Source organism: Patiria miniata, unplaced genomic scaffold, assembly GCF_015706575.1.
Source record: "Patiria miniata isolate m_02_andy unplaced genomic scaffold, ASM1570657v1 HiC_scaffold_6, whole genome shotgun sequence".
Classification (NCBI taxonomy): Eukaryota; Metazoa; Echinodermata; class Asteroidea; order Valvatida; family Asterinidae; genus Patiria; species Patiria miniata.
This window is the reverse complement of record NW_024037073.1, coordinates 2,481,061-2,502,518: the sequence shown is the minus strand read 5'-3', so window position 1 is coordinate 2,502,518 and position 21,458 is coordinate 2,481,061. Positions and strand designations below refer to the sequence as shown.

Genomic DNA, 21,458 nt, shown 5'->3' with positions numbered 1-21,458 from the left:
AGTTCAGTATTTCACTCATACACATTGTACTGTCCTAGACGTGACCACCAATGCCTGCACGTGCAAATGTAACATGTTCTTGTGCTTCATTTCTGACATTTAGTGAGTATTTGCTAGACTTTGCGCTCAACAATAAGCCTTCTGCAAGTAAAGTTTGACCTTTGTTTGCAGTAAGTTGTACACCGACTTCACCAAACTTTGTTGGCTGCAATTTAGGCAGTAATTTAAAGGGCCTAATTTTGAAATCGGAATTCGCCTGACTGACAACATTTTAGACACTGTTTTTTGGGGCAATTAAGGTCTTGCATAGTTTGTTAGTTAAATTTACATTAACCCTAACCCCGTAGTACTTCCTCAGGACTACCCTGCTAAATCCAACAGAGTCCAACCGGACTTTCCTGTTCAATCCACTGTGCCTCATTTTCAGTTGTCTGCTGAATCCAACGGAGTCCAACAATGCGTTATAATGTGGTTCAGTTGCCTGCTGAATCCAACATTTTGCATGAGGAATGTACACAAGGGGTTAACTGCTCAATCCAACAGGCTCCATCGGGTATGTGACAGTTGGATCCTGTTGGATTCTGCAGGATTAGGGTTACAAATCAATCAACAGGGTACCGGTAGAAAACTCATCCAAAATATTTTAAAAAAAATTTCAACCTGCCAATACTATATTTGGAAATGTAACTTTTTTTTTTTCTTTTTTTTTCTTTGTGCTTGGTCTCGGTCTTGGTCTCGGTCTCAGAAGTCTTGGTCTCAGTCTTGGTCTCGGTCTCGGCCTGCAAAAATCTCGGGCTCTGAAGTCTGGTCTCGGTCTTGGTCTTGGTCTCGAATGCCTCGGTCTCAGTCTTGGTCTCGGACATGGAGATCTCGACTACAACGCTGGACTGTGTTGTTTAAAAGTCCACCAGTTGGCAATTTCTGTGATTTGAGGTTTGCACCTTATAAATAATATTATATTATGCCTTGGGCACTGTAATTTCTTTGATGTAAAATGATCTTGTGATAAAGACTTATGTAATATAATTTTGCTATGCAGTTTTTGAAAATGTACCTTTTTGTCCAATTTAATTTCATATTCAATCTTAATTTTTCCATTTTCAAGGGTGCGCCTTTGGGTTTTTTATGCTCATTAAAATGTCTGTATTCATGAGCAAATTTGTGATGTCAAGGTTGACAGAACTTCAGATTTTTTGTAGTTCCAGTGCTCATTAAGTCAATTTGCTCTTTTCACACTCTGCCATAGTCATGCAGAGCCTCGATCTGGCAACTTTACACAATAAAAATAGCCGGTTCAGTGATCTGAACCCCTACACGGGAATCACTGAACCGGCTATATTTATTGTGTAAAGTTGCCAGATCGAGGCTGTGCATGCCCATGGCGGAAGTGTGAAAAGAGCGAATGAGCAAACTTTACGCACACATCTTATCAATGAGCAACAAATGTGGGTTCACAATTTGAACAGAAAAGCCCCGTTTTGAAGAGAGTGTGCCTTAAATGATATCACAGCAATGGCGTCCTCAGTTGTCAGAAAAAGCATGGAATATTTTCAATGTTTTAAAAACTGCACTTTATAAAGAAGGGATGTCTCATAGTTTTCATACATTTCAGAGGAATGGATATATGCACAAATATGTTCCAGTGTGTTGCAGTGTAAAGTTCATGTCAGTTTATAAAAAAAAAGTAATGTGATATCATTTAGGTCTCTAAGATAGGCAAAGTCATCACAAAGGTGAAGTGTATGGACAACTCACTGAAATGTGTAGAATACATTTCCATGTTTGTTGGGAAAGCTCACAGTGATCAAATATTACACTTGGATGATTGAATACCTTTTTGGGCAAACTAAGTAACAACTTGTATCTTTTGACAATATTTTTGGCACGATATGAGACATAGAGTTTTTTTTTACATTCAGAGAAAACACATTGCAAAAGACTTGATGTTGACTGTAATGATAGGTCCAAAATTAACGACAATGAGGTGCACCACTTTATTACAGTAAACAGTTGTCAAATATGTCCTTTTACATGGCTCAATATATGATCATGTGGTTAATGTTTTTTTTTTTTTAATAATCAGTTGACTTCTTTACATCTATGTGTACGCGTTAAATCATTTCAGTGTTCCCATAAGCGTTTTTTGACTTTTTTCTGCAACCACTTATGACTGCATAATGCATACACAGTTGGCACAAAGGGAACCTTGAAAATTAAAAAAAGAATACTTACATCCAACAATTTCTTTTAGCTGATTTGTTAAGAAGCTCTTTGATGGGGCCAAAATTAAGCAAAATGTCCAGTTCCACCCCCCCCCCCCCCACCAACCAACACAAATATAATATTTGAAATTTGATTATGTATAGTCCAAAAAGATTGTCATCTACTTTTAGGTGACTGAATAAACCATAGTTGGTAATCAATCTGAACATTGTGTGTTATGTTTTTTCATGTTATATTCTGTGACCCAATTGCCCCCCAGAACAACATTATGTTACTGCTTTCTACTTTTGCAATAAGTTAAGCTAGTTACAGTAGGCCTACTTTTTGTGTTTCTTTAGGTGTGAAACGAGTGGATGAATCGTTTGAAACAATAAATGCCTTTATCTCGATATGGAATATTAAATCAAGTGATGTATCGGGGTAGGGTGGGGGTGGGGATGTCTGTGCCTCTGCAACCTCCCCTCTTTAGAATTTGAAGAAGAAAGGAGATTTGTGTCTGTTGAAACAATCACAAAACCTACGTTCCTACAAAACATTAGTACCCAAAGGAGCCCCCTGTAAATTGGACGCCGCTACTTAAATCTCCCAAGGTACCTAATAATGTAGACAACATACATCTATACAGCCCACTAGTTTACCCAGCCTGCAACATACTACCCCCCCCCCCGAGTCCATGTACTCTAACATATAATACATTATTGAGAACTTAAGATCACTGCACGTCTCTGATGGAACTCTCTGAATACCGAAGGTAAATTGTTTGATGAATAATAGATGCTTATGAGGGATTACCGTGCCAAAGTGTCTAAATACACCCAATCTGGTGCGCTCGGCTTGCGAGTGTTTCAACTGATTTATTTATGGGGCTCTGCGGCGATTTTGTCGGTACGCGTGGACAATGTTTCTGCTGCTACTGTATCGGTGATTTTTCTCATGCCTGAAATGGTATAATCTTCACACTGAACTTGTTTCCTAGACAACCGTTTTTTTATGAGATACAATTCAAGTTGGTAAGTCCATGTCATGGGGGACCCTCAACCATTCTTTTAAATTCCAATGCATTTTTTTATTAGCCTTAAAAGTTATTTTATTTAGATTTTAAAATATACCGCAAAAGGAAACTTAATAGGTGCATAATAATTTTAAGTTGAAATAAATCGAAACCAAACAGATTTCAACCAATATATTGTGTTTCAGTGTAAAATTCATGTCATGGTCCCATAAAACTAGAAGTGCGATTGTATACATGGGAAATGTAAAAATATGTTACAGGGAAGGAAAACGAAACTGAAATCTCGAAGAAAAAAATGCTTGTGCCTCAATTATAAATGTAAATTTGTCATTTTTTAATGAAAACTGTTTCTTTGCATTATCATAACTGTCAAAACTGAGACACGCACTTTGTGAAGCCACATTCCATTAACAAGGTGTGAAGGCTGGTTTACACATTCACGCCAGCGGCGATCCGAAGAACAAATTGACGTCACGAAACATTTCCTTGTAAAAAAAATAATGCCCCAAGGGGGAATGTATTCAATTAATGCGAACTTTTAGCGCGAGAATGTCGCTATTGACGTCACAACTTTGGCTTGATAAAGTAACCATGTGCACCATGTATATGGATTCGTTTCACTTCATCAAAAGTATCATATTTCCTCGCCTTCCACCGTTTGATCCGGGTTCGATTCCTGCCTGGGCCAATATGTGGATTGGGCCAGTCCCTGTCTCATTCCGTGGGTTTTCTTCAGAAAATTCTTCTGGGGTTTTCCTCCCACATCCAAAACTGTAATTTCTTATGTCGTTTCCTTATCAGTAATTGGACAGCCGTAATGACCCTTTGTGCTCAGTGTAAACAAAACAAAAAATATCTTGCCAAAGATGCCTTTGCATTTTCTTAGTGAAATAAACGGCAAAATATGAAACACTCGCAAGCATCCAACCATAGCATGACGCACTCCATATACCTGTCATATCACGTCGTATCCCCAACGGTGACATTTTCAAAAATAATCGCATTTTGGATTCTAACCGGCTTAACAGCACACCGATGCCATCCAGTCATGTTCGCTCGACTATTCCATTAAATTAATTGCCCGCACCCTTGGAAGAGAGAAATTCAGCCACAGATTTAAGATTTTGACGAAGGGAAAGCCGTTCTGGCCTTTCGAAGGTGTGAAGATAAGGACATACTTAACTATATTATGCATGTGGACCTTCAACTCACAGCTTGGTACAGGGTTGCGGAACAGTAAATAGGCCAAAAATAGCCTCCCCGACCAAATCTCGATTTACACTTACAATTATTTGGCCCAATGAGGGATTGCATAGCAATGGAGAGTTCCTAGTTCTGAAGCGGACTTTGGACTTGAATTCCTGAGAAACTTCTGCGATTATATTGGACCCGAAAGTCGCTTTTGTTAGCGATGGAGCGGATTTTTTTCTCTTCAAAATGGTGTTAGCTTCAGCTAGCACTACCTTTAAGGGTATCGGTGATCATCTTCGGATGGACAAAATCACTTAAAGGTCGTCGTTAATTGAATATAAAGTGAAAGACGGTTCATCAAGCTTTATTTTGATGTACCAGTATGCTATGAAAGTTATGAGTATTTTTCCGATTTGTTGAAGGGGAGAAATTTATCATGAGAGTCAACGGCAATGTATTTACTGATCTGTATTTGGTGCTGAGATTTACTGTTAAGACAAACGATTGTGATAGTGACTCATATTGGCAGTATACGCATATCACTAATACTTTTAATGTGTCAGTTCGGTAGTTGATTTCGATCATTTAAGACTCACGATAGGCCCAACCATGTTGCCACAACCAAGACAAGGCAGTTGCAAACAAGCTGGTCCCAAAAATATTTGGTTCATTTGAGAATGGCTAAAGTAAAAAGTTCGCTGAATAAGCTGTAGCGGTAACCTGACATAAATCACAAATCCAATTCGCCGTTTGCATGGAGACTTGACTGTTTGACACATGGATCATGAAAGTACATGTATAATTCTCTTTCACGTCATGCGATTTTTCAATTTCCATAAATTGAGATGTTAGTAACAATTTTACAAAGGCCTTTTCCCGAGGTAGATTTTCTTAAGAAAGCAAGGTACCAAAAATACTTTTTTTAAACTCCAACTTTTACACGCTAATTTTCCTATTCGAGGGGTCCGGAAGCGCGCCACCAGGGGTCAACTTTCAGGCTCTATTCACAAGAGAATAAGGTCGCATCCGAAACTCTTGTCTAGAGCTACTTGTCCATTGTAGCCTATACATACGCAGGAAGTAGAAGCAGCCGTAGCTCTGGAGGCCTGTTCCGGACACGGCCTTAGCCTAGATTTTTCTATCTAGGTTGGACGATAGGCCTTAGGGTTATTCAATGAGTCCCCCTCTCTTCCATTTTGCCAGTGTGGCCTTGACGATATTAAAATCCCCCGTCACCCCAGGTTCTGTCACTGATACTTGATAGGCCTACCCCCTTCCAGTTCAACCCCGTACTGCAAACTGGATTCACCTCACCCACCAACCCTTCGATTTTTTTTCTCGAGTCACGTCACAACTTCAAGTATGCACGTCACAAGAAGATGAGTTGAGGATTCTGTCGTAATCCCGCGTTGGAAGATTTAGAATATACTTGATGATCGGCGACCCTTAGGACAGAAAAGTGGGAAGTTGCCCAGTGTAACATTGGGTGGATTTTCATTGATGAACAGATGACGAATGATACACGGTCGTTAGTATCAGTGCAGTTTCTGTATACCATGTCGCAATCGTTCCTGGAAAAATGCATTGATTAAAAATGAAGGTTGAAGGGTAAGAATTTTACGGACAGTGCTTTCTATTGCTGCTGTGTGCCAGATGCGCCACTGTTTAGCAACTACGTAGAAGGGAATGATCACATGGGTTAAACAACAAAACTGCCCCCCCCCCTATTTAAGCAACGACATCTAGACTGAATCCCATCATGAATAGTTAGTGCGGTTCCCGCTGCTATGTACATTAGATTCGAACCAGCCAACCGATCCCGTTAGCTCGGTGGTCGAGCGGAAAGACGTCTGCAGTAGGAAGCAGGAGGTCGTGGGTTCGAGTCCCACCCGACTGATTTTTTTCCAACTTTCACTCGGGAGGTAACACACTGAGTAAACAGTGTTTATAGTCAGGTGGCATATGGTCGGAATCGTGACCGACTGGTCCAAAGCACCAAACTTGGCAGATAGATTCTAATAGCCCTAGAGAAGATATTTAGAAGGGGTGACACCTGAAATTCTTTTGGGAAGGGTGCCTAATTTGCATAAATCGTTAATCCCTGCCGTGTAATATATTTATTCCCATATTTGGGTATATTTTCATTTTTTAATTTTTTTGAAAAGTGTATTTTGGTGATTGTACTTGCATATTCTTACTTCAATAACATTTTGTAAAACATATAAGTGACTGAATAATTAGGAGGTCATAGTAAAGAACCAAAATTGCTAGTATTTTACCCTAAAGTTACGCGCATATACCTTTTCCTCAGATATCATCAACTGGTCTCGCCAAACGTGGGTACTGATGAGCTTCAAATTCACAAAGTTACTTACTGGTATAGTTACCCTAACAAAAATAAGTGGGAAATCAAGTGAAAATTGATAACATCTTGATGTTTAGCCCAAAAGACCAAAAAAGGGGAGAAAATAAGGTGTCCGTAAATTGGGCTAGTACGGGAAGGGTAACGTGGGGACTTCAACAAGTTCAACGAAATCCCCCTAAATAAGAGATTATTGTTGTTTACAATAATTTTGTCCACGCCAAAACGTTTTCTCAACAATAATTTTGGGAATTTCCTTGAACTTGTTCCAGTGTTGCATGTTAGGCAACCCTTCACCTACTTGTTAGCCTAATTTATGGACACCTCGTTTTTTTCCCAGTTTTTGTTTTCTGGGCTGAATATCACAATGTTATCATTGTTCACATGATTTTGCAAAAGGTTTTAATAGTGTAACTGAACCAGTAAGCTACTTGGTGAATTTGAAGTTCATCAATGCTGATGTTTGGCAAGACTAATTGATGATATCTGGAGACAAGGTAAATGTGCGCAATTTTAGGGCATAATAGTAGCCATTTTGGATCGTTACTATGTCCTCATAATTATTCAGTCACTTATATGCTTTGGAAAATGTTATTTAAGTAAAGATATGTAAGTAGAATCCCCAAAATACACCTATCAAAAAAAAAAAAAAAATGAAAATATACCCAAATATGGGAATAAATATATTACACGACAGGGATTAACGATTTATGCAAATTAGGCACCCTTCCCAAAAGAATTTCAGGTGTCACCCCTTCTAAATATCTTCTCTAGGTCTATAAGAATCTTTCTGCCAAGTTTGGTGCTTTGGACCAGTCGGTCACGATCTTGACGAAAATTAGATCTAAGCCACCTGACTATTATACGTCGGTGAAGGGCAAAACCTAATCTGATTGACATCTGGACTCTATAAGTTGTGTTCGCCTGCATTTCAGCCCATATCGTTTTATGGTAGCAAACGAGCAAAGTTTTGACTATCATAAGATTGAATCTCATTTCAGCGAGGGTATAGGCCTACGCCAAGTGTGTGTAAGTCTCAAAGTGTCAGGCTTGTCATCTCCGTAGACCTACTTATACCGTACATACCGGTCACTGACTGACCTTCACCCCGTAAAAACCAATGAATGGGGTTAATCCAGACCAGCTAGATCATCGAGGAATTCCTCCATGGCTAGATGCATGAAAAGACTTCCAGTGAACAGCCATTTTTAAATTAAAAAATCTGGATGAATAGAATGTTGTGCACTCTCGGACCAGCTTATCTTGTCGTGTTTTTCCTCATGTGGCAAAACATAGCATCGAAAGGTAACCAAAGTGTTGATTTTACTGCAAGTCTCAAGCATTCTTTCAGGAAATATGATGTGAAACCGCATGCGAAACATTTCGCAAAATGTCGCTGAAGGGTTTTTTGTTGTTGATTTTTTTGTTCGTTGGAGGGTTGGGGTAAGGTTTAGGCCCCTATAGGGGGCACAATCTTCTATACTGCTAGATAAATAATTATGTTCATAGACAAAAAAATATAATAGCTAATTTTCCCCAGAAAACTTCACCACAACAACACCTGTTTTGGTGCGTGCCGTCAACACCAATCTGGGCCAGAAACCAAAATTGTCGAACCGTCCGTTTCCTCTCTACACGCGGTCTCTCAACGTCACTCGGTTTGCGCGCACCGTCTCTCCCTCTCACCTTTGGAGTTGCAATCCACCAAACAAGAGTCATTTCCATAACCAATAAACCCTAAAGCCGACGAATGACAGAGGATATATCACAAAGTTGCCGCGGTTGATAACACAGAAACACGTACCTACAGGGCAGCAGATTGCATGTGAGAACACTCATCAATTATTTGGGAAGATTTTGATTAATATTTCACGAATGGTTGTTGAGTTTTTTTTGTGTTGCATTGTGTGTTTACTGTGTAGGCATACAACAAAGTAGTGCTTTTTGAAATTTTCTTCAGTCAGCGCTGCAGTCGACGGGTGGAAAGAGTTGAAAACTAACGAAAAAACACCTTTCCAGGTGAATGTTTTACACGTAATCGCTTCGTGATGGCCACCAAGGTCAGCTGACAGCTTTCGACCAATCAACAGCTTTGGACACTTTAATCTGCCCAAGATTGCGTCACAATTTCATTAGTATAAGCTCTGATTGGCCGATGTGCGGGGTCGCGTTTCCTTCACAAGATTTTGTGAAAGATAACTCACCAACGCCCTTTGATAGAGATGTGCGATGTGCGACGTGCGATGTGCGAAGGAGGGGTGGGGTGGCCATGCCATGTACTATGGCTTTCCCTCACCCATACCCAACACGCAGAATTGCCTCCATTGCAAGGCTTCCATGGCCAACAATCCAGCTGGACTCTAACCACCATCTTGTTTGTCACTTACGGTTCAAGTAATGAGGCTTTTTTTTAATGGTCATATAAATATGCTTGTTGCCTTCAAGAGTGGTTTTTGTTGCCTTCAAGAGTGGTTTTTGAAGAGGCGTGGGCCTATGTAATCCGATTCTTTTCAAAAGCTTAAACATCGCCTCATGGATTGAAAGAAAATGGGAAAGGGGAAAACGATAAAAACACGTGGGCAGGCAGCACGTTGCTTCAGCAAATGAGATTTCCCGCCGTCACCTTCAAACAATACTGAAAACCCTGATAATAGAAGTACTTAATAGATCCAAGTTCTGGCAAAATAAAATTGAAGGGTGGACTACCGATGCTATGTAATGTCGTACGTTAATGGCACGTAGGAACATTGTACCTACCAATTTAAAGAGAAAGTCCTTGCTCTGAATATAGGTAGACCTGGTTCCAAAATGATACCTGTGACATTATTCCGCCTGGAATGGTATCATGTCATCCGGAGGAACAGGTGGCACAGTTTTTTTTTTTACGTGCGTTAGCAAACGGAATCCAGTTACGAAACCCAAACAAATTGTGCATATACGTTTTCTCTTTTCTCTCTCAAAGTGTATAGTCCACTGAGCTGAAGCTTCAACAAACTAGCTGTTCTGCGACTTTCTTATAAGATTTTTGAGCAATGTTTTGTTTGTGTTGCTTCAAAAGCAATGATACTAGGCCTACTTACCTCTAAGTAGGTAAGTTTGGTGGAAGTTATTTTTGGATGCAACTTCGTGAAAATTGCGCAATAACTTTGAATATCATCGTGATTTTTTGTGTGTTAAATTAGTCCTACGCGGTGGACGCATTTATCCAGCCATGTTGAAGATGGACAACAAAATGATATTATTCTAAAAAACAGCAATAACATGAAAAACAATTATACAACCACTAATGTTAATCTAACCACTTTATCTGTGTTTCAATCATTGACATTAAACCTGATCTACATGGGAAACCCGGCGAAGGAATCCTTTGTCTTATAGCTTATTGTTTAAAAAATAAGACTGATGATAATCATTAGTCATTTGATTTGATTTAAAGGAAATAGTTCTTTAAGAGTCGCTGAAACTGTGACTGTTCCTTTCCCGACGTTTTAGTAAAATAAATACAAGCGATAAATGCATGATTTACCTATAATGTATGAGGTAAGATTGTATCATTTAAATATGAACGCTCCGTGCTCTTCATAATATGGATTTTATTCTCCCAACGAATTTCAATTTTGTTTTATTTAAACGGAAAAAAACCCTACGATTTTGTGCATCTGCAACCCTCTGAAATAAAAGGGATTGCACCTTTAAAGAGTTTAGGGAGAAAGGGAACAGTTTAATAAAGCCATGAAGCGCATTGTTTCCATCTTTCAGCAGCCACATGTTTTCATTATTTATTGCTTGTAATGTTAATTGGGGTATTATGTGAACGAAAAAAATACAGAGTTTTGGAGTTATGACTGTGTGCAGCCTAACCTCATGTCAATGCAACACACATCAGATCTCCCGCGACATTCTAGCGTGTGAGACCCTTATGAATATTTGTGACTCTTCAATTAATGATAAAGGGGGAGCGCTGACAACTTCAACAATTACAAGTAAAAAGAAATGAAATTTTCTACATATTAACATTTCTTTTTACTGAAAGTAACAAAAGTCATATTGATTAGGCGAGCAATGTGGTTAGAAAAAAATTAACACACTGCAAATATTAACGGTTGCCACATAAATAAACCCCCGTTGGATTATAGATTGACCCAATCAATTTGACAGCTGTTTTTAGTGCCGCAATATGCACAAGTGCATGCATGCCATTTCCTCAACAGTAGGTGCGGGATTCCGGATTTGTGCAAATGAATCTGAAAACGGACTGCAAATTCTTCTTCCTTTTTGGTCTTGTTCCATCGATCTGTCCCAGACATTGACAGTGAAAAAGGGTAAGTGAATATCCGTCATCATTAGTGCTTTGAATTTATGATTAAAGACACAGAAACGTATACTACGGAAGGGATATGTCTCGGGAGTCGTGTGAATGTAATGTACAGGATGCACGGTATGTTTTGCATGTGAGAGTCAGCTGCAACGTTACTGTGAATACACTGTAATGATAATATTAAGGCTGCATCCTTTTGCGTCGTGGAGGCCGAGGAGGGAGTAAAAAACCTGGGCTTTAATTCAGCTGCGGATTGGTGGGGGGGGGGGGGGCCCTTCAGCTGCTGACTACTGTTGTTATTGGTACTCACTCAACTTTAATACTACTTTTACTAAGTAAAATGGGGCCGAAAAAAATAATTGGAATTCTAAATTTCCTAAATTCATTCTCAAATCGTCTTAGAATTCAGGAGAAAAGCATTAGTAGATTTCAAAATTTTCCAGGGGGCATGCCCCTGGACCCCCCCCCCCCGGCTCGCCTTCAATCAAACCCCCCCCCCCCCCCACTTCATATCAACCCCCCCCTTTCCTGAAAGCTAGATCCGCCCCTGTAATTTCTCAGCATCTCTCACAATCGGTGAAAAAGCAATGAACATGGTTTATAATATGGAAACAAATCACAGAAACAAAACAGTAAAAAAAACCCAAAAACATTGCCGACTACAAAATTTTAATAACCACCTAGGCCTTATAGGGGTTTTGCAGATTGTAAAAAAATGCACGTTTTTGAAAACTATGAACTCAATATGGTCACTTGGAAACAATGCAAAATAATTGGTCAGAGATACATTGAAATTTTGTTAGATTTTCATGGAAAAAAGTCCAATAAACAAAATACAAAAGTTGCCTGGTCTTGTTTATTATACTACTTACTAGTTGTAAGTGATCATTTTTGGTTAACCCATTTACCAGACCAACTTTTGTGATGAAATCAGTTGGAAAGGTGATGCCTTCAGCCACACGACACACATACTCATCGGGGTGTCAAAAGAGTGTGTTGTTTCAACATGAAGAAAAGGGTTTTCAAATATTATCTCCTAGGATCCGATCTCATGGCTGAATTTATGCATTTGATGCATGCATCATTTGAAATCGCATGGCTTTAGCACTAAATACACCCAGAAGCATCCGTGGGCAGTTCAGTGAAAAGAATTAGATTTTCAAATGTGTACGCCGATGAACTTTGACTAAATCGCCTAACCAATGCACTATTTGTAGAAGAGTTGTTTTTCCCAAACCGCAACACTGTAAATTGGACTTTGCGGAAAAAGAAGAACCTACTCTTCTTTTTGAGTCAACATGGTCAAAGGGAAAATGCTTGTCTGGGTTGTTTTCATATTGTATCAAAATCCTAAGACGTCTTGAGTGTTATTGTTCCATTGTGATTTCACAATGCATGTGGGTGGTGTAGAAGTCTCCTAGCTCAAATTTCTCTGCAAGTCTCTTTGAATGAAAGTCACATTAGATGCGGTTTCAGAAATGAGATACGCATACACATGTGTGTACTATATGTGGGTGTTAGGTCTTTGTGCTCTCTGGATCAGATTTTTGGGGTGTAAAATCCATTTCTAAGAGATCGGGTATTTTTCTAGATGGGGTAGGATTTGGACTTGTGATCCAGCTATTTTTTTTTTGGCACATGTATTCAAGTATTCAGTACGGGTTTCAAAGTAAACTTGGTATTGTAGGAAACTTGTTTTGTGTCTGTTGCGTAGACTGTTTTGAACTCGGATCTGAACCAAAGGGTGACCATGACTTTGTACAAATGAAAACAGAAAATTGAGATTGTGCATGTCAATACATTGAAAAGGGCTACAGAGTCTACGCTTATGTGGCATTTTTGGTATGGTTATCAACACAACTTAAAAGTATCTACAATATTTTTGCTGGTCCCAAAGGGCTACCTTAAAGTCCTCTTTGTACCTCACTGACTCTATGTCACTTGTACTTATTGTATTGAAGTATCCCGTAGTGGAGTATCCCGTAACACCATTGAATGGGCTTCATCTGACCCGTGCGTACACAGATGCATGAAGCGACTTTCAGTGAATAGCCATCTTGAATCAACTGAACAGAATTGTGTGCACTCTGGGACCAGCTTTACCAAACTTGCCTTGTCTTGTTTGTATAGGATCTTGTTTCCCATTGAGTCTTGTAATAATGATAATATACTTTATTCAGGCAAATTTACACCAAAAAATGCAAAGTAAATTATATACAATAAGATAAAAATATCTTATTCTCCTGAAGATGGTCAGAGCATACTGACTGGAACGTCGAGTTTATACCTATCTTAGTTGAGAAATTATTCGCACATCAAAATAATACTGAAGAAAACAACAGTTTACTATAGAAATACAAAAGAAAAAGGACAACAACAAACAAGCAAACATGACAAAAAAGACAGTAAAGGGCTGCTTAGGACTAGGAGAAGACTAAAATTGTATTATTAAAACTGTCGCCAAAAGGTGTGTCACTTCAACCCTTCACGACATAGAACCGAACACATACACTAGACCATGCACAGGGCAAAAACACAAAAATTGCACATGGGTGGAAAAGGTCGAGGGGAGAATAACGGGAAAAGGTAGGAAGCGGGGAGGGGAGGTAATAGGGGTGGTGGGGAAAAAGAGGGGGGGGGGGGGAATGGGGATAAACAGTGTATTCTTGACATGCTCAAATCTGATTTTAGCTTGGACCACAGTTTAATATATTAAGAACCTTATTTTTTCACTTTAATGAATTGGAGTCTCTGACAACCAAGATGGACTTAGTGATCGTCTTTGGCAACCCCCGTGGGCCCTGTTGAGAAAGAAAATCCTTGCCGCCCGGTGTTTGGGAAAAGCTCACTTTGTCTTCATCTGTTGAGTTGAGGGGAATGTCATTGAAGGGCCAAAACAGTGGTTTGATTCAAATTCATACTGTTTGATTCTCCTTTGAAAAGGGAGAACTCATCCACTGGGACGTTCACAACCCGGCTGAATGAGAATCATATCCCGAGTGCTAATTAAGAATTGTACACAAGAGGGTCCAATTAAAAATATGAAACGGCATATTTCACATGGACAGTGCGACCAGCAGAAATTGCAGAATCCACTTACGAGACAGAAAGATTGTGAATATGTTTTCTCCCAAGTGTACATATCCACCGAGCTGAACTTTTAACATGTTAGTTATTATTCACTTTGCTTAAGATTTGGAACAATTTCGTTGTTTCAGATGGGAAAATCGCACAATTTCAAATGAGATGTACACCTTTAAGACCAATGGATGTATAGTCCCAACTGATCCGGGATGTGGTTCAATACAATGTTAATTCAGTCAGTCATGCATGATCAGCTCACCTGGATAACGTGAGAAAGGTGCAGCACATGTGTATGTTCACGTCAGACAAGCTACATGTACACGCACATATGTATGTAAATTAATGTTTGTATCAGGGGCTGTCAAACATACTGTACAAATTTAATTCAGGACATGGCAACTTAATTAACTACCATACCTCACTGTGTCTGGAGGATTATTGCCTTCCAGTTTTATGAGGGAAAATGACAATTGTAGTGTATTCAAGCTATTTAACTTTCCAAAGGAGTTAAATGGAAGTGGTATTAGTCCTAACCTTCCCGAACCCAAAATCCTCCAAAAAGTGGAGGATTTCGAAGGATTGAGGCTATATGGCTGATTTTGGAGGATGCACTGTGTCAAGGTCTCGGGCCGGACCTCATGTTGTTTATGCTCAGCCATGCATAAATTTAGGCCTATATTGTACTGGTACTTGAAATCCTCTGCACTGTTTCAGGATGTCACCGGCTCTGCCTCAGAATTTAGCAGGATTGAGGCAGTGGTCACCCCTCCAAGGACCACATTCAAGAAATAATGGAGGATTTTGCAGGATTGAGGCTGTATGCAATTGTTGTATGGAGTTGAGGTTGTGACGCTTGCAGTTTTGAAGAGTTTGTAAATTGTCCTCTTTTCAGCAAAGTCCACTGTCTCATGGAATTACCCTAAATGCAGATACGTGGAGTGCTTGTATTAAAACTGGATGCTGGGATAGTTGGCAGATGTCAAGGGTCTTTCAAGTATACATCCCTAGCTAACAACTTTTTGGGGGGTTTCAGAGGTGGAAGTTTGTCAGAAATGGCTGAAACCTTATAAGTTTGAAAATGGATACCGTAAAATGCAGTATGCATTTTCACAGATACCGTACATTGTATCCTCCACTGTGTTCAGTGCACAAGGTTTTGAAGGGTATCAATAACAAGATTGAGGAAGATGTGCATGTATGCAAGGCACTATCACTGTGAAGAATATCTTCTATTGCTTCACTGCACATGATGGGTTTTGAAGGAGTCAGGTCAGTTGCAAAAATGCTTACGTAGGTAATTAATGAAATCTGTTTTAACATCATTTATTTTGACACAATATCCCTCATCAGAATCAGTTTAATTCAATTGATTGTCGAAATTATATTAATTTAAATACTTTGCATTGCTTAATTTCAACCGTGCAATTTTTTCCCTAGATATTTCGTATCAAGATATTCTGATGGCTGTGATAAACTGCTGATCAGAGAACATGATTTTTTTCTCCTGTGTGTGGTCCATTGGATGTTCAAGGATGCTCGTTAAATTAGATCGAGCGAGTCGCGTCATGTACGTGCACGTATTCCGGAGCCTATAACGACGAATGTCTAGGACACGGTGTACGTGCTTTGAAACATGGTAATTAATGCGTGGAGTAGAGGCCTGTGAGTGATTCGGTTACACCGCTTGCATACTTAGTTGTAGACTTTGGGTTCTTTGCATATATTCACGAGCATAGCAAAATGTAGGCCTTTTACTGTATTGAAGGCATGCCAAGTAAAATCAACATTAATTTTTAATCTTAAAGTTGCCCTATCCATGGTCTTCTTCGTGTTCAATATTTTCTTGTAACACATTTTCGATTTTAAATTTAAACAGAAAAAGCTGCTTTCTTTCTATTTTGGATGTTTTCAACCCTCTGAAACTACGCTTCAAGTTTGGGTTGCCTTGCGCTTGTAACGTACCAAAAGAAACCATTGAAATATTGTCAGGTCACAAATTATTTGAAATTTGTGAAGTAAATGTAGTCAAAAACTAAATGTGGGCGGATTTTCTTGTTTGAATTCTCATTTAAAAATGAATAACTTTTCAATTGCTAGCAATTTAACAATAAATTGTAAATTGTAAACTTGGACATTAGCACTGGAAGAGCACCTTTAAGTCCATAGATGTCCCGAGGCAGGTGTGCTGAATCCCAGAGATTCCAACTACAGTGAAGTGATATGCCTACTTAGTCCAACAGACTCCACTAACGAATTACATTTTGTTCAATGCTGAGATCATTTAAATCTGACAGAAACAGCCCTCTTTGTTGTGAGATTCGGGCAAGGGATAGTTGAGATTTGTTTGGTACATATTATAAATGGTTAGATGATTGATGTTCACTGAGGCATGGTTAGCACTTAAATAGTATGTTTGTTGAATTTTGTTTGTCTATTTGTTTGTTTTTGTTTTTACAATTTAGGCCTATTTGTTGTTTGAACTGGCAATGTGACCAGTCAGCTCATCCGTCCCAAATCCATCAAATTCTAAAGGTGTCCCCTGCTTGTTTGTTTCTGTACCACTGTCATTTTGCTTTTGAGAAAGGTCCTGCCAGGACCAGGACTGAATCTCTATGGCCCGCTAATTCTTTTAAAAATATTAAAGACTTTAACCCTAACCCACCTCAATCCTCCAAAATCCTACTGGTTGTTTTGGAGGATTGAGGGTGAATGGTGTTTGAGAAACATGAGGATTTTGGAGGATTGAGGAAGAATGGTGTTGAAGCACATGAGGATTGAGGATGAATGGTGTTTGAACAGGAGGAGGATTTTGGAGGTTTGACCATGAATGCATTATGAGAGGCAGGACTGTCTGACAATTTTGAAGGATTGAGGTGCTGGGTATCCTTCATTTGAACAAAAGTGCAAACTTTTGGAGGATTTTGGAGGATTGAGGATGGTTCCTAGCAAAAAGGGCCCGGGAGTTAGGGTTAAAGCATTTTAATGTAAGAGTACATATTCTGGACTGTCGGGACCTACTTTTTTTTTTTTTTACTTAATACTCATATTGTTATTTGGAAATTAAAAATAATAAATTTGGACAATTGGACAGTGCTCCTGCATTCAAATCTCAGACTTGCATTGAATAATGGCTCTTTTTGTGTAACGAAAACCTACATGTAAGGTACAGACATACATTTTTTTCTAGGATTGATAAATTGTATGCACATACATTGTACATAATATTACAAGATGATCAAGCCCTGCACTTACCCAGCATTAATGACTAACCTTACCTGTGGTTCTCGGGGAGGTTTTAAGCAGTGCCTATATAGTCACACGGTTCGGCTTTTACTATCCCCTTTTATTTAGAGCTTTCTTCTTTGACTCCTGGCTCAGGTAATTAAATTTCCTGGTGATGGCACTTACAGCTTTGCAATTACCTCTGTCTAGCATTTTCAGCGGCCATTAAAGTCGGTAATTAACTCTGAGTTGCACTATACTGTCAATAGAATCGTCCATGGGGGAATATTAGGGGAGGGTGAAAAAATGCAAAATACAACGGCCGCAGAAATTACAAATAAATTATGTACGTGTTCGGATCTGTGCTCTCTTGTTCCCACAAATTTAATTCAAAGCATGCATTACAGTCAGTGCAATTTTTAAAGGGGGCAGGGGCACAAATTAGGCTCATTTAATTGCCAGCACTCGGTTGTGAGCAACTAACTTGAATTCAAGAAATCTAGTTTCTCAGTAAGTTAAAAAAAAAAGATTAATTGAAACAAAAACAAAAAAAATGGCTCACACATTTTCCCAAACGTTTGAATGGAATCCATATTTTAACATTGGGATCTGTATTCATGCAATTTGCTTTCCTGTTTTGTTTTTTTCCAAAAATCTAGGAGACCTGTTATTGTAACAATCAAACAATCAAACAACCCCTGCCACACATGTAATACAGAAAAACAAGCAAAATATGTTCACAAATTTTTCCAAACGTTTCAACAGAACCAATATTTTTAAAATGAGAAACTGTATTCAATTCCATCTGCCTCCCAGTTTTATTTTACAAAGAATAAGTAATGTCTGTACTTGATCAGACCCAGGGAAACTCAATTTATTTTTCAATGATCTATAACTTCGTGTGCTGAGCTTGATAACTCTGTATCCAGTGTGTTGTGTTTGATGTTGTTAATATGCCTCAGGCCCAAGATAAGTTCTGCGCTCCTTCTACGTGCGATGCACACATACCGAGTTAGAAGGCTGCCTAAGTTGCATACGCACTAAAGTGAACCCTGAACATTTTCACCAAAAACACTTACCAAATACAAGATGGATTCCCATCTTTTGTTGCTAGAGAGCGAACGATCTGATACTTGAAACACTGCTCGGTTAAAAAAAATTGCAACTTGCTAGTCTTCAATGCCTGCGATATATACATGTACCGGTATCTGAGAAATGCACTAAAGAGTATTGGCATTTCCACACTAGTTGGGTACAATTGACTGCAAATTTGGGATATGAGTGTGGGACACTGGAGGGTACAGCAAAGCAAGATATTTTGTTCAGTAGTTTGTTGTACATTCCTGAGGATGTATTGATCATGTACAAAAAATGTAGAGGACTTTCTCTGTGCTTTAGAAATTACAGGGGTCATCGTAAAATAATTACGTAAGTAACATGGACAGAATTTTTGTGACAAAGGTCTGTCCATGTTACATACGTACATTGTAATATTCTGAACAATACCCTGTGACATCTTAAATACACAGTAGATTGTCTTGGTTTTTACAGGTAAACAACATAGGGATAAGAATGAAAAGGCACAATATTTCATAAATTTCATTTAGTGTAATAACTTTAACAAACTTCCTGTCCGTGTTGCATATTGTAGCATTCTGAGCATATACTGTACATATCTTGTATTTTCTGGCCAGGAAAGTTGTAATTTCCTGGTGAGCACAATCCTCAGCAATGGGATGGGAATGTACTTGGAAAAAGAGGACAAACAACTTGATATTATTATCCTGCTTCATTTCCCATTCCCATGTCACACTTTTGTACAGACCTTATTGTGGAAAGACCCAACTGTTTGCAGCTGTGGCCAGTCAAAATTAACTCTGGTGAAATTGCTCATAAAACACACGGACAAACAAGAAAAACACGATGTTATTAAAAACCGGAAATGAGTTCCTCAGTGCCGAGCAGAGCCTTGATACAACCGAAGGAAAGTTGAACCTTGATCTTTAGAAGAACTGATCCTTCTCCAGGACCTTCAAGGTCTGAGAGCCCAAAAACGATAAACGCCTCCTCGACACTCGGCCAGTATATCTTGTTCTCATCCCAACGCAATGACCTTACCTCCATGCATGGCTTAATATTATTTGTTTTAGCCCCCGCGTATGCCTTAAAGCCCCCACAAGGGACGTACAAATCACGAGCATCTAATTAATTGCCGTGGTATTTTATGAGGATATTGGCATGTCAGACATGTACGTGTGCGATGTGTGTTGTGATTGATAATTTCTTATTCTGTAGGCGACGCACGTACGAGTTTATGTAAACGTATATATGCACATGATGCACATTTACATCCCCATACATCAACATTGCTCAGTTCATGAAGACTTTTGTGGACGTGTATAGGCCTTGTAGAATTTTAGACCATACAGTTTTCAGTAACAATTTTGATTACAAATTTACTGTCCATGCAAAAAAAATATATATATATTTTCACCCCGAAAAATATTTTTTATTTTTAAATTGCTTATTTCCTGTCAAATACAAAAGATACTTTTGAAGAGACATTGACCAAAAATATTTGCCCATGTTTAGTTACGGAATAACTACTTTACTACTACGCAGTATAGACTGGTGCCTGCCACCCTGTCGGGGAGGGGGGGGGGGGGAGGGGGGAACCAGTCTACTTGCAAGGCAATCCTGATAAATGTGCAGAATCAACCAAAAACAAACGCCCTCTTCAGAGGGTTGCTGATCCCCAAAATAATTTTTAAAAAACAAACAGAAAATTGTGAAAATATTACAGCAAAATGTCAAAATACAGCCTCAATCCTGCAAAATCCTCCAATATTTCTTGAATGTGGTCCTTGTGGAGGGGTGACCACTACGGTAGCTGCCTCAGTACTGCAAAATCCTCTGGCAATCACTGTCACTATGTTGAGGCTGGGTCAGTAACATCCTGGAGCAGTGCGGAGAATTTCAAGTTTACTAAAGGCCTAACTTTATGCAGGGCTAAGCATAAACAACGCAAGCTGCTGCCTAAGACCTTGACACAGTGCATCCTCCAAAATCAGCCACACACTTTTGCCATGCATGTACATTGTAGCCTCATTCCTGCAAAATCCTCCATTATGCAAAGAGGATTTTGGAGTATTTGGAAGGATTAGGGTTAAGAGCACACGCAGTACACCCATGGACGTCAATTGGGGTGGGGGGGGGGGGGGGACAAAGGGACATTCCCCCCGCTTTTTGAAGGATGGGGACACAATATCAAATGTCCCCCCCCCCCAATTTTTGAACTCGTGTGTTTCATTTACAGGGCCCTATTATGTACTACAATGTATCTTTTAATTGCTAAGAAAATATTGGCTAAAGTGGTCAGAAATTGCCTCAGATCGGACCACAGAGAACGTCTAGAATCAAACTTTTTTGGGGGCCCTTAAGCGGGCCCTGAATCCACTCCGTAAGGGCTTCGCACTCGCATTAGTTCTGATCAAGGTAATATGTCCCCCCTCCACTTTTGAGAACAAGGGCGGATCCAGGGGGGGGCCCAAAGGGGGCCATGGCCCCCCCCAAAACGAAACCAATTTTTTTTTTTATGTGACATTGCAATAAAGGCAGGCAATGAGTACATCACCATCTTTTCCTCAAAAAAACATTGGTTAAAGTGGTCAGAAATTGCCTCAGATCGCACCACAGAGCATCTAGAATCCAAAAAATTTTCGGGGCCCTTAAGCGGGCCCCGAACCCCACGCCGTAATTTTTTTAACCCAATTTTTGGGGGACCAAAATTTTTTTGGGCCCCTCCCAAAATTTTGTTTTGGATCCGCCCTTGTTTGAGAAGCAATTGATGCCGCTGAGTACACCTCTAACAGTAGCTGGTGCTATTATGTTCACATTGAGGTTTTGTGAAATTTTGTCATTTTGACCAAACAATTAACAAATAGGCCTTACAGGTCTATAAATTTCTAATTGAGCAATGTGAGAAATGTTAAAGATTGGTAGAACTCTTTGAATATTCTCATTTAAATTCCCATCAGTGTCACTGC

General features: G+C 39.3%; 1 protein-coding gene across 3 annotated transcripts in view; it reads left to right on the top strand.

Annotated features, from left to right (window-relative positions):
* The first annotated feature begins 10,984 nt into the window (after nucleotides 1–10,984).
* LOC119743568 (neurexin-1-like) overlaps nucleotides 10,985–21,458 on the top strand; it is a 111,719-nt gene continuing 101,245 nt past the window's right edge. For all 3 annotated transcript variants that reach the window (XM_038219990.1, XM_038219987.1, XM_038219988.1), the window contains exon 1: nucleotides 10,985–11,110. The gene's annotated coding sequence lies outside the window, so the exon portion shown is untranslated. The remainder of the gene's footprint in view (nucleotides 11,111–21,458) is intronic.